The 12,541-nt window shown below is 37.2% G+C and overlaps 1 protein-coding gene across 1 annotated transcript in view; it reads left to right on the plus strand.

Annotated features, from left to right (window-relative positions):
- The window catches only part of THEMIS (thymocyte selection associated), a 157,079-nt gene extending 149,414 nt beyond the window's left edge, over positions 1–7,665 (plus strand). Inside the window, exon 6 of the mRNA XM_037045786.1 lies at positions 7,599–7,665. The gene's annotated coding sequence lies outside the window, so the exon portion shown is untranslated. The remainder of the gene's footprint in view (positions 1–7,598) is intronic.
- The last annotated feature ends 4,876 nt before the right edge of the window (positions 7,666–12,541 follow it).

A 12,541-nucleotide genomic window follows, 5' to 3' on the forward strand; every position in this document is an offset into this window, starting at 1 on the left:
CCATAAATTAAACTTGTGAAGTGGTGAGAACCCTAGGCAAAAAAATAAATGCAGGTACCCTAAGGTCCAGCCAGTCCCAGCTCTGCACACACTAGACATGTAGCTTTCCACAAAATATTTTACTTTACTTTTGGTGAAGTTATACTTTCCTCACCAAAATAGGAGGTGTACTCTGTCCATTCTGAAGGTGTGAACTCCATGGCCTACTCTGATCTCATCCAGGGATGCAACTGCTGCTCCTCTCTCAGTGAGACTCACGTGGAAATGATGCCCACATCCAGGAACACGCTTCGCGTGGTGAATTACATGGAGGAGGGGACAGAGCTCTGTGGGAAAACTCTCCACAGAGGTCAAGTGGGAAGCTAGAAGTTAAGAATGCATCTATAGGAATATAAAGAAGTCATTATATTGGGTTTAACATTAATCTAAATGTTAAACTCCAGATTGCACTTCTAGGACAGGAAACGAAACAGAAGCAGTTCCTTATCCAGATGACTTTGAGAATTAGACAACATGAGGGTTCTATATTAAGGACCTTGACTGAAGACTGAATGTATGCTATAAGGAGGTAGGTACTTTTGATAGCATAAAATATAGGCTTGTCTCTCAATTTTAGTAAAAGAACACTTCAATTAATGTTATTCTGAGTAGTGTGTAATTTTAAGTGCAATAAATGTTTTTACTCCAGAGACCAGAAAACTCTTATTTAAAATAGTGGATCTCACCTTTAACAGGAAGCTAAACAACAAAACAGACAAGGAAGCAAAATATAACCAAAGACACTGAAATAGAGAACAGGCTGACAGTGACCAGAGGGGAGAGGGGAGGGAATTTCAGGGGAAATAGGGGAGGGATTTAGAGGAACATATATAAAGAATACATGGACAACAACTGAGAAGGATGGAAATGGGAGGGAGGGAGGCGGGGGAGGGGGTGGGATGGGATGGGAGTGCTAGACAGAAAACTGTACTTGAAAAATAATTAAATAAAAAAAAGAAAAAAAGACTTTCTCTTCCCAGAGGCCATAAAATTTTTTTCTTTATGCATTATAAAAAATAAAATAAAATAGTGGATGATTTCAAACTGGCGATCCAAAAATCTGATATGTTTCTTATTCTTATATTTAATATCATACAGTATTTTCATAATGCAAGCAAAATAATAACACTAGTAGCATTTCCCTTACATTTCCCAGAAAATACTATCTCAGTTTGGAACTATTGGAGAGTCTGAAGTAACATGTTATAATATTGCTCTTCATTTTATAGCAACCTATTTCCCTCTTCTCAGAAGGTTTAAATGTTTAAGAATATGCTAGAAGGAAAACCCACAGTCATTTCATTCTTTGAACAATTCCAAAATATCATTTTCCATTAGGCAGTTGTGTGAGTACTGACAGCCTTGCCCCTCGTCTTCCCTAGAGATTAATTTATTTCCTGCCGTGCTTGCTCTTCATGGAAAATCTGACTCCTCGGCCTTCACCAATGGGAGTTCTCATCAGCAGAATGTTAATTATAAAAGCAAAACTATATGCCATGTGGAAAGGGAAAAAAAACAGCTCTCTAGGCGAAGGAAACTTTGTTTTCTCTGTCCTCTTCACTCGATTGTCTTCTCAATCTGGGGCTGGGCAGAAAAAATTCACCAGTGGGAAAAGAGTCTGTGAAATGGTGGGGAACAGAGGAAAATGTGCAGGCTCTGCAACGGGGCAGACCCAAGACTGAACTGTCACATTTCACTGTGATTTCGTTTCCTGATTGTGAAATGAGAAGAGAGATATTTTGCTTCCCTTGACAGTGTGTAATGAGACACAGAGTAGACACTAAAATACTATCAGTACAGAGCTCAATCAACAACCTTTATTTAGCACTTACTGCATATTAATTGCTGTGGCATAATATTAACCATGCTTCATATTGGTTTATGAAGAAATCTATTAGAAATTTGAAGAAAAATATCTTTCAGCTCTCAGGAGTTAGGAGTGTTAGGCTAAAACATTACTGAGATAGCCTGTTTGAAATTTTGTCTTAAACTCCATTTTTTCAATCTTCTCATCACCTTTTTTACAGTTTTCATAATGCTTGCTAGGAAATTATGAACATATTATTTTTCACCAATAAATTCTTTTAAAAAATCCCCAAGTTCTTTGTTAATAATTTTAGATCTATTAGAACTTGAAACTGTCTTTGAGTTTGTTGTTTTAAAACTATTTTATCTAAAGTAAAAATTGTCAGTTTCTAATGTATTTGCTCTCAGAAAATAAAACTTTGATAAATCTTGAGACAAAGAAGGCAAGATCATAATGGCAAAGTAATATAAGGTTGAAAATTGCTAGTTGAAGAAACAAAATCAATTATTTTAAAATCTAAGTAATAGACAGAAAACTGTACTTGAAAAATAATTAAATTAAAAAAATGGGGAAAAAATAAAACTTGAAAGATCACTGTTTCAGTAACATGATTATGATTAATAAGTTCATTTAAGTGCATTAACTTTTCCTTATTTTCGCAGTATTATTTTATGATTTGAGGTTAATATTAGAAAGAACAACTGAAGCATTAGATGATAAAATAAAAAAAAGAAGAGATGCTGTGCTGTAAAACATAACAACTGAGACAGAACACAGGCTGCTACACGCAGAGATGAGCTATGTGTGTGATGTACAACTTGTGATAGGCAGTGTTCTTTCATATAACAAAATAGTGTTTTTCTTAGATCATTGACAGTATCTTAACTTCAGCAGAACAAGGGCCTAGATTTATCTGATGACCTTTGTCTTTGACTTTTATGGAGTCAAGTACAAATCATCGATTTCCCTTATTTAATGGTAAGTGCAATTTTTTAAATATGAAAGGCACTACTAAGTAAAAAGCTTTGGAGCCTCCCCCTGATTCCTTCGTTTTTCTCATGAATAATTTTTAATCTTATTATATTCCCCTTTCTTCTAACCATCTTCTTTTGTTGGCAGGAGAAAATGTTTCTTTTATTTGTTTTCCCAAGCCAATTCTAGTTCTTATTTTATTAGAGATGCCCATCTTTATTCTGACCCAGGAACTAAACAAAGCAAGAAAGAACACATGACAGTCACTTTCCCAATTTTTCTCAGTGTTTGTCTAAATTCTTGAACATAAAAAGCCACTTTTTTAGTTTTTTTTTTCCTTTTTTAAAAGATTTTATTTATTTATTTTTTTTGGAGGAGAGGGAGAGAAGTATCAATGTATGGTTGCCTCTCATGTGTCCCCTGCTGGAAACTGGTCTGCAACCCAGGCATGTGCCCTGACTGGGAATCGAACCATGCTCATCTGGTTCGCAGGCCCGCACTCAATCCACTGAGCTACACCAGCCAGGGCCCCAATTTTTTTAGATTTGTTAAAAATAGTATTTAATCTTGGGATCTGCTCTCTAGAAAAGGGTTGGCCAGCTTTGGCAGTTGATCAAATCTGTCCCATTGCCTACTTTTCTACAGCCTGTAAAATGAGAATTTAAAAATTTTTTAAATGGTTGGAAAAAATTAAAAGAAGAAAAATATTTTGACGTGAAAATTATATGTGATTCAAATTTCAACATGTGTATAAAGTTTTATTGGAACTCAGCCACATTCATTCATTTACACATTGTCTATGGCCGCTTCCGTGCTCTATCAGCAGAGCTGAATGGTTTTGAGATGCCACATGCAAAGACTAATATACTTATTACTTGGTGTTTTAGAGTAATATTTTTCTATCCTCTGCTCTAGAGAATCCAATTCAGAAGCTCTCAGGTAGGAACTGGGGATTGATTACAGCATGTTTCTTGGATGATTATGGTGCAGGGGTACTCTGAACCACACACTTAAAAATAATGCAATAGGGGACTTGTGAACAACCCTTCTTTTCTTCTCACTCATCATAACTGCCACATCAACAAGTTCTATTGGATTTATCTTTCAACAGCATCTAGAATATGATCTTAATTTGTAAACCATGGTCATTGTTATCAGTCTAGTCCAAGCCATCACCATTTCTTATCTGGATCCTTGTATTGGCTTCCTGTCTAGTCTCTCTGCTTCTGTCCTTGCTCAATACTGACCATTCTCAATACAAGAGCCAGAGTGATTGTGTTAAAACCTTAGTCAGATTAGGAACTCCTTTCTTCAAAGTCCTCTGGTGGTCTTTCTCCCCACCCTTACCCCTTCCGCATGGTTCTAGCTATATTGGCCTCCTCACTGTTCCTCAGAAACCCTAGGGGTGTTCCATCCTCAATGCTTATGTAGGCTGTTTTCCCTAATTGCCATAATCTTCCCTCCAGAAATCTACATGGCCTTTAGCTTTGCCTCTTTCAGGTTTTCATAGCCACATGACACCTTCTATAACCACCTTATTTGAAACTGAAACTGCCTACCTCCCTTATGCCATCTGTAATATATGACACCTATTAAACAATTTCTGTATTCAGAAACAATTGCCATGAGTGTACATGTAAGACCCCTTTCTGAATATTTTCAACACTATACCATTATGTAGTATTTTCTCTGTATAGGTAAAGTACACATAACCTCAAAAATACTGATAATTTTTAAAATACAAACTAATTCAGATGTGATGTTTTAGTATGTATTACCTTTAGGTGGTATAATTCCTTTAATTATAAATCTAAGTAAATTAATTTTTAATAATGGCTATGATTTTAACAACCAGTTTACAAGATTCCTGAAAATGTATCAGTGGGCTCTGGTAAGTCACTCTGAGCCAGCTTTAACACACCACTATCCCAATTCTCCCTTCCCCACCAAGACCCCACCACCGCCCTCACCTGAGCCAGACAGTGTTTTTCCCAGCTGGGTCTGGTAGGAGGGCCTGAAAATGTCTGGAAACATTTTAGAGATGAGCATCTATCCCATATCCACTCCTCTGACTCCTACCAGAGGCCCTGAGAAGCAAAACAAAATGAAATGAGATGAAAAATCCCATGGAGTTGGCAAGTTTCTAGCTTCATGTGAAGACAAACAATAATATAACATTTGTTAGTGCTTCTTAGTTGTCAAGCAGTTGTGTAGTAACTTTACACTGATAACCTGAAAATTGGCCATGGTGTTAGTGTTTATATTACAGAAATTAGCAAAGGCTACTGTGCAGAGCTTGGTTTATTTTATTTTATTTTATATTATTTTATTTTATTTTTTGCTAATTAGACTTAAAGTGATGGAGAAAATATTAATAATGATTCTTAAACTTCCAAGGGTGTTGTATCATATCTGTTACATTGTGAATAGCACAAAAAAAGAGAAAAGTTCTTCTAGAATTATAATGAGCAAGTGATTTGTTACTGTAACAAAATAACCAATATTCATGCCAGAACTGTACTCATTTGGCAGTTGTAACCTTAGGTTGGCTATCTGTAAAATAGTTTGGCAATAAATCAATAAAACCCTTCTTTGGTTTAAAAAAATCCTATGATTTTATGTTGAGATAATCTAATTATTCTAATTCTCTCATCTCCTATTTTTCTGCTTAACTATGTACTATCTTAAATCAGTTTATTGACAAGGGACAGTGAGACTAATAACTGTCAAGATGACAGATTGAACTTTCAAACTATGGACTTGTAATAGTTTTACGTGAATAAAAGATGTTAATAGAAGGTAATATCTCTGTAACGCTGTACATTTTACAAAGCACTTGCAGGTCTATTATTTCATTTAATATTTCTTCAACTCTATGATTCAGTTATTACTATCAAAACTCATTCACTGATAAAGAAATGGAATTCAGAGATTCCTCAAGACACATAGCCAGTAAGTCTTAGAACAAGAAATCATACCTAAGGCTGCAGATTCTCTTTTCTATACTACAGTATAGCTATTTCATTTGCCCTCAACCCCTTTCTCCACAGCGCCCCCCCACCGAAAAAAGCAACGTTATGAGGGAGAAATACTGTTGTTATCTCTTTTGACAAATAAAGTCACATAAAGATAGCCAGAGATACTAGTGGGAATAAAATCTGGGCATGCTGCCTAAAAACCCTGTGTTCTTTCATCTATAATGGATATGCTGGAGTGTGCAGCTTCATTGCTGTTTGTGATGTAAGGAAAGCCGAAATATCTAAGGGCAGCAATTGAGGGTAGTGGATGATGAGGAGAGGGAATGAAATCAACAGGAGCATGGAATCCAGGCTGTCTTTCTCTCCTCAGGCCACTGCCTACCCTCACTCTGCCCCCAGCCCTCAGCCCTTCACCCAAGTTAACACTGACAAGAGATGTTGACCGACGAAAATAAATTCAGGTTGTTCAGGGAATTAATATGATGTGTGGAGAAATTCCATTCCTTTCTGCTTTGACATCTCTTTTCTTAAAACTTTACCAATTAGTCTGTGAGCTCCTCCAGGGTCACAAAACTGTGTATTTTGTCTTTCTATTTCACACATATAAAAATAACTAGCAACTGCTGAGACAATAAAATTCCTCTCTGTAAAATATAAAGCATTTTACATTTAATTACTCATTTAATCTTTCTCCTAATAGGCACATAGACATTGTGTAAAATAGGCAGTATCATACCTCCCTCCTCTTTTTTTAAAGATGAAGAAATGAGACACATGAATGTTAGATGACTTCCTTAAGGTTATAGAGTTGGTATTTAGCAGAAAACAGGGGAAGGAAGGAAGGAAGGAGAGAAAGAGAGGAAGGAAAGAAAGGAAGAGAGGGAAGAAGAGAAAGAAAGCACAAACAAAGGAGAGGGGAGAGAGTGAGGGAAGGAGAAAGGAAGGGGGCAAGAAGGGAGGATGACATGAAGAGAAAAGGGGGGGAAAGGAAATGAAAGAGGAAGGCATAGGCTAATGAGCACTTGGGCAAGAGCCTCAGGGCATGACTGGTTTCTCTCCCTTTTGATTATTACATGTTACTAGGTTTTTTTACCTGCCCACCCCCCTGCCACCCAAGGTACACAAGACCGTACTGGAGAAGAATGAAGTGTCTTGCCTGAACACACACAGAATTCCTTTTTGCAATGTAGCTTTCTTGACCTGAGTATGAATATGATGCTGTGTGAAAGTCAAGTCTGTGTATATGTTAATCAGAAGCTTTAGATCATGCAGCTTGAACTTGAGACCTGTTGCCTTTTCTTCCATTTAACATTTATAGGTAACCTTTTTTTCCTCTGTGGTCCTCAGAACTCCATGAGGTTTGGCCTCTATTTTATGGGCACCATGCCACAGCCAGTGTGGTGGGCCTGCCGCCAGATAGTCACGTTAGAGCGCAACCAGCTTCCGTCTCTTTGTGAAGCAAGTCTCCTCACTGTGAATTCAGTTTTTCGCCTTATGTGACCTACATCATAGAGTTGTTATGAGGGTAAACTAAAAATGCAAAGGAAAGCACTTTGTAAATGGAAAAACACTTTACAAATTTACAGTATTATCTCCCAGCTCATAAAAATATTTACGTTGTAGCTAAAGAGTTTACATTTCTTACTTTTTTAACTCTTCTTATTTTTATCCCAATTAGTTCTCAAAAAGCATATACACATGAGAGTGTCCTGTAAACAGTATTTGAAAGCAAATAGTTTTCTTCCTGGCTATTTCCAATACATATTTCTGATGGACCCCTCTCATTTTTCCTTTACTTATAGGAATCTTCAAAAATGAAAAACCTCAAAAATAATGAGAGTTGACTGGAGCCACTGGTGATGAAAACAAGTGTTGCGATGAAAAAGTAAGCATAGCCTTCTGGCTGAAAACAACTACTTCCCAATAAATAACCTTCCCAAGAAGCTTGACTTGCCCGTGCAAAGAAGAAAACAACTTTAAAAGTTTTAAGATATAAAACAAGTAAGAGAGCTATGTAAAGAATTCATATAGTCTACCTGGTTGTACCAAAATCTTTATGTGTGGTTTCCTTGTTACTAGGACATATTTATTGAAAGTATACTTTGGGGGGGGGTTATTTCCACTAACAATTATTAAGCAATTGAAAAATTATTTGACTTTCAGTTTCTGAGTAAAAGCAGTACAAACTAGGATGACATCTCACCGAGTATTTACTTCTATTTTCACAGTTGCTTTTGCCATTTTTCTGGTGTTAAAATCATTCCCTTTAAAATTAACGTTAAAATATTATATCTGAGAATGATTTAAAAATAGCCAGGTTTCTTATCTCATTCTCTTAGAACTGTAAAAATGAGTTTTACTTCACATTTTTAGTTTGTTTTGGAAACACTCTGTAAATAAGTGTGTTTGAGGCTTTAACAGCTCGAGCCTTGGTGAGTCTCAGTGATTTTGCCATAACTGTCTCCCGAGTTTCCTAACAACCAGAATTCATGACTGCAATATCAGCAAAATACTGATAATATACCTTATCATTTTATGTGATGTATGTTAGCTAACCCTTTAGGTTAATGTTTATTAGGATTGTAGGAAAACCATTTAATTTATGTATGATTATGTATTAAATATATAAAGGTAATATTATTTTGCATCTAACAAAGTGCAGAGACAGAGAAGTTTCTCATTGAAGTTATATCAAAAGTTAATGTCAGGACTTGGTTTCGTTCATAGGTTATACTCTTTACTGAAGTTACTAGTTCATCTTCTATCTCATCATTATTTTATGTACAGAAATTATTCATTGGTTTGGTGCCAAAGAGTTTCTGATGGCAACAAATGATGAGTCAATTTTTCAACAGAAAAAGAAAATTACAGTTAGAGATCTTTTACACAATGTTTATATTGCCATCAGGTACCCCTTAACAATGTTTTGGGCCATGATGGACCACATATACAATGATGGTTCCATAAGTTTATGATGGAGCTGAAAAACTTCCATTGCCTAGTGATGTCATAGCCACCAGAACATTGTTGCACAAAGGTTGCAAAAATCAACAAGTCTGTGGATGAGGTTCACACAACCTTAACCTGAGTGTGGATGAGGATGACTTTGAGACGCTCTTAGAGGTTGTTCCTTAGCAATTGATTCACGAGTTGTTGTAACTAGTTGAAGGCTAGGCAAGAGAAAAGGAAAATGGGGGAGAAGAAAGAGAAGAACCCCTGAGCAAATTGAGTGGAGCATTTAGCAAAAGCTTTTTCACACCTCCAAAAATTCCTTGAAGTGTTTGAAAATGTGGACCCCCTGATACCAAAAGATAAGCACGGTACATTAACTATTTACAAGCAAATCTGTGGTGAAAAACACAAATGAGCCAAGCAAACCATAGTTGTGGACATATTTCTGAAAAGAGTGGCACCCCCTCGAGGACAGCCTCGGCAGGCCCTCCAGGAGGTGTTCCAGAGGCGCTGCTCTCACAGGAGGTGGCAGCTCTGGGTGGGGGACGAGGCTCCAGGGGAGGAGGTGGAGTCGATGACCCTCACCCTGTCCAGGCCTGGGCTCGTGTGTGTGTTTGTACCTTCATTTGTAACCAAACATGTTCAAGTTAGAAAAAAGGCTTAGAGAATAAGACCATAAAGAAAAAAAATTGTACAGCAGTAAAATATGCCTGTGTGTTCAGCTAAATGTTATTACAAAAGAATTGAAGAGTTCAAAAATGAAAAACCACATGTGGTAAAAAAAAAAAGTTACAGTCAGCTAAGGTTAATTTATTACTGAAGAAAGAAAAATCCGTGTTACAGATTTAGTGTAGACTAAGTGTACAGTGTTTATGAAGTCTATAGTAGCAGACAGTGATGTCCTGGGCCTTCAAGTTCACTCCTCGCTCCCTCCCTGACCCACCCAGAGCAACGTCCTGTAAGCTCCATTCATGGTGAATGCCCTATACAGGTGCACCATTTCTTATTTTATATTGTATTTTACCGTACCTTTTCTCTGTTTGGGATATGTTTAAATATACAAATACTTACCATTGTCTATTTAAATGGTAAGTCTACAATATTCAGTAGAGTCACATGCTGTACAGGTTCGCAGCACTGTACCACACAGCCACGGTGTGTAGCAGGCCAGACCATGGAGGGTTGTGTGAGTGCACTCTGGTGTTTGCAGTGATGAAATTTCCTAATGAGGCATTTCTCAGAATGTAACTCCACTGTTAAGTGACACACAACTTCTCTGATTCAGTTTACTGTCCCTTATCCTTTTGTCTTTTTACGTGAAAAGGAATTCTGATTTACAATATCCAAAAGCTTGTTTATCAATATGATGGGGTAATAGTACTAATTATCTACAATTTCTGAAAATTTCTGGGATGGCTTCTGAGAACAATGTCTCGGATGTTTCAGCCTCTATGAGCAAGATCTTTTCATGTGATGCCCCCACATGTGGTCATTGCAGCACACAGGGAGGCCTTTCTCAACCCAACAGCCTCGGCCAGCTCACATTATTTTTCAAATAATAATGGATACTTGGTTGTGACTTTTCCTGGTATGTGAGAACAATTAAACTTGTACATTTAATAAGTACAATTCTTTGATTAGAAGAATCAGGATACTGTCCCACTTAGTTTGGTTTTGTATCATAGAGGGCTTTCCAGTGGAAATCATACATAACGTTTCTAATTTAATATAAATTAAATTGTGTGCTGGACTTTCAGTTCTTTGATATTGAAAAGTGTAATAAACTTTATGCTCATTGATGGAAGATTCGGGGAGGTTGAAAATAAATTTTCCCATTTTAATTCACGTGTGTGTGTGTTCTCTGTCATGTTTAGCTGTGACACAACTATCGTTTTATAACAAGTAAGTTACAATGTTCCTTAACTAAGAATGAAATCAATTCTTCACTACTAAGAAGGAGGCTGCCCATTTTAAAGAAGGCAGAAAGAGAGACATCCTCTCCACCCCTACCCACTCCAAACTAGAGACCTATCGTGTTGAAAACAGTGACCGAATTTCACAGCATGGTCAGGCTGCACAGGAAACTGCCAAGGCTGCAAGTTTTTAATGCTATACCAGCCAAGCAGCTAAGGGAAAGAGATGAACGCCGAGTGAGAAATGGAAACAAGGAAAACGTTCTTCTTGAGATGTGTTGTTTATATAACTTTAATTTTTAAAAAGTCTGCTTTAAGATCAAAGTCAACATCAGTGACATTTCTAGATGCTTATCAAAAATATTAAAGTACAAATTATTTCCAAAAGGAAAAAGCTATGTATTATTTTTCTATTGCTTTTATTTTTTTTATTGCATTGTATTTTTTCCATTACCATTTAAAACTTGTGGCAAGGAAGAGTCGGACTCGGGATCCAACCTCATCTCAATAGACAGCAATACACAACTGAACCTAATAGAATTAAAGCATTCTCTCTATTCTACCATCAAAATATTTCCACCATTTTACCACATCTTATTGCTTCCACTTCTCCCACTGTGGGCTGAGCTTCCATCATCTCTTCTTGGATTATTGTACTGACCATGTAACTGTGCTCCATTCCTGCTCTTGCTACCAATCAATCTATTCTTATTGCAGCAGCCAGAATGACCTCATTAAAACATATTGTATTATTCAACACTACAGTTGTTTCCTACCTCAATTACAGTAAGAGCCAAAATTCCTAAAATGATCCCAACATAATTTACTCCTGCCATCTCTCTGGCCTCTTCTCCTTCTACTAACTATGCACGAGCCACGCTGGCCTCCCCGTGTGCTCACACACATGCCAGCACATTTGCTTTCTCCTGACCCAGAAATGTTTTTGCTCATGTATCCACCAGGTCCCTCCCTCACTTCCTTCTGACCACAATACCAAAACTGTACCCTCTACCTGGCCTGGTTCTTCCTTTCTCCATTCCCATCTTATTTTTTTCTCCCTAATGTTTGATTATATCTATCATACTGTGTATCTACTTAAATCTTTGAGGGTGGCACTAATGTCTGCCAATATACCTGAGATATGATCATTGTTTTACGTCTACTACATAGGCCAGAAGTAAGGGAAGATAATTCCAACTCAGCCATTTCACTGTAATAGCTCTTTCTCCACTGACCAATGAATCATTTCTATGGTTCTGAGAGATGGTGCATATGTCTACTTTGATTATAACTTAAGAAATGTACAAGTGGCCACTGGTAGGGTCTCTGAAACCAGTGGACTCAGTGGGAGGTGAGGGTGGCCCAGAAGTCTCTACTTATATTTGACCTATGCTAAGAGGAAATGCACTATTTACGAAAGGGTAAATCTAAGGACTTTATGCACCCTTTCACAATTGTTTGGTATATATTCTGTCATTAATGTACTGAAACTATACTAAAGAATGAGAGCTAGATACACACCCCTTTAGGTGACAAGCAAGGTACTTGAGTCAAGAGGTCCTAACCCCTGTGGCTTCCTTATGCTGACGTGATTCAGCATAACATCTTCTGGTTGTTGCTTGAGAACAGTGCAATGGTTGGGTATGTAAGACGCAGTACCTGGGTGTCTGAAGGCCCTGGCAATTTCTTGCTCCGCACTGTGCTCGCTATGTCTCTTCTACCCCTTATTAAAGCTGAGGCACTACAGAAGAGGAAGTGAATGAGATGGTAGATTTTAAGTTATCACCCAGAATGCAAAGGAAGATAAGACAATGTAAAATATAAAAGAGATGTGAAAACACATTGAAATAATTTAAGAAGACATAATATTCATTTAATTA

Source organism: Sturnira hondurensis, unplaced genomic scaffold (assembly GCF_014824575.4).
Source record: "Sturnira hondurensis isolate 20B ecotype Veracruz unplaced genomic scaffold, ASM1482457v3 Scaffold0004474, whole genome shotgun sequence".
In the NCBI taxonomy this organism is placed as follows: Eukaryota; Metazoa; Chordata; class Mammalia; order Chiroptera; family Phyllostomidae; genus Sturnira; species Sturnira hondurensis.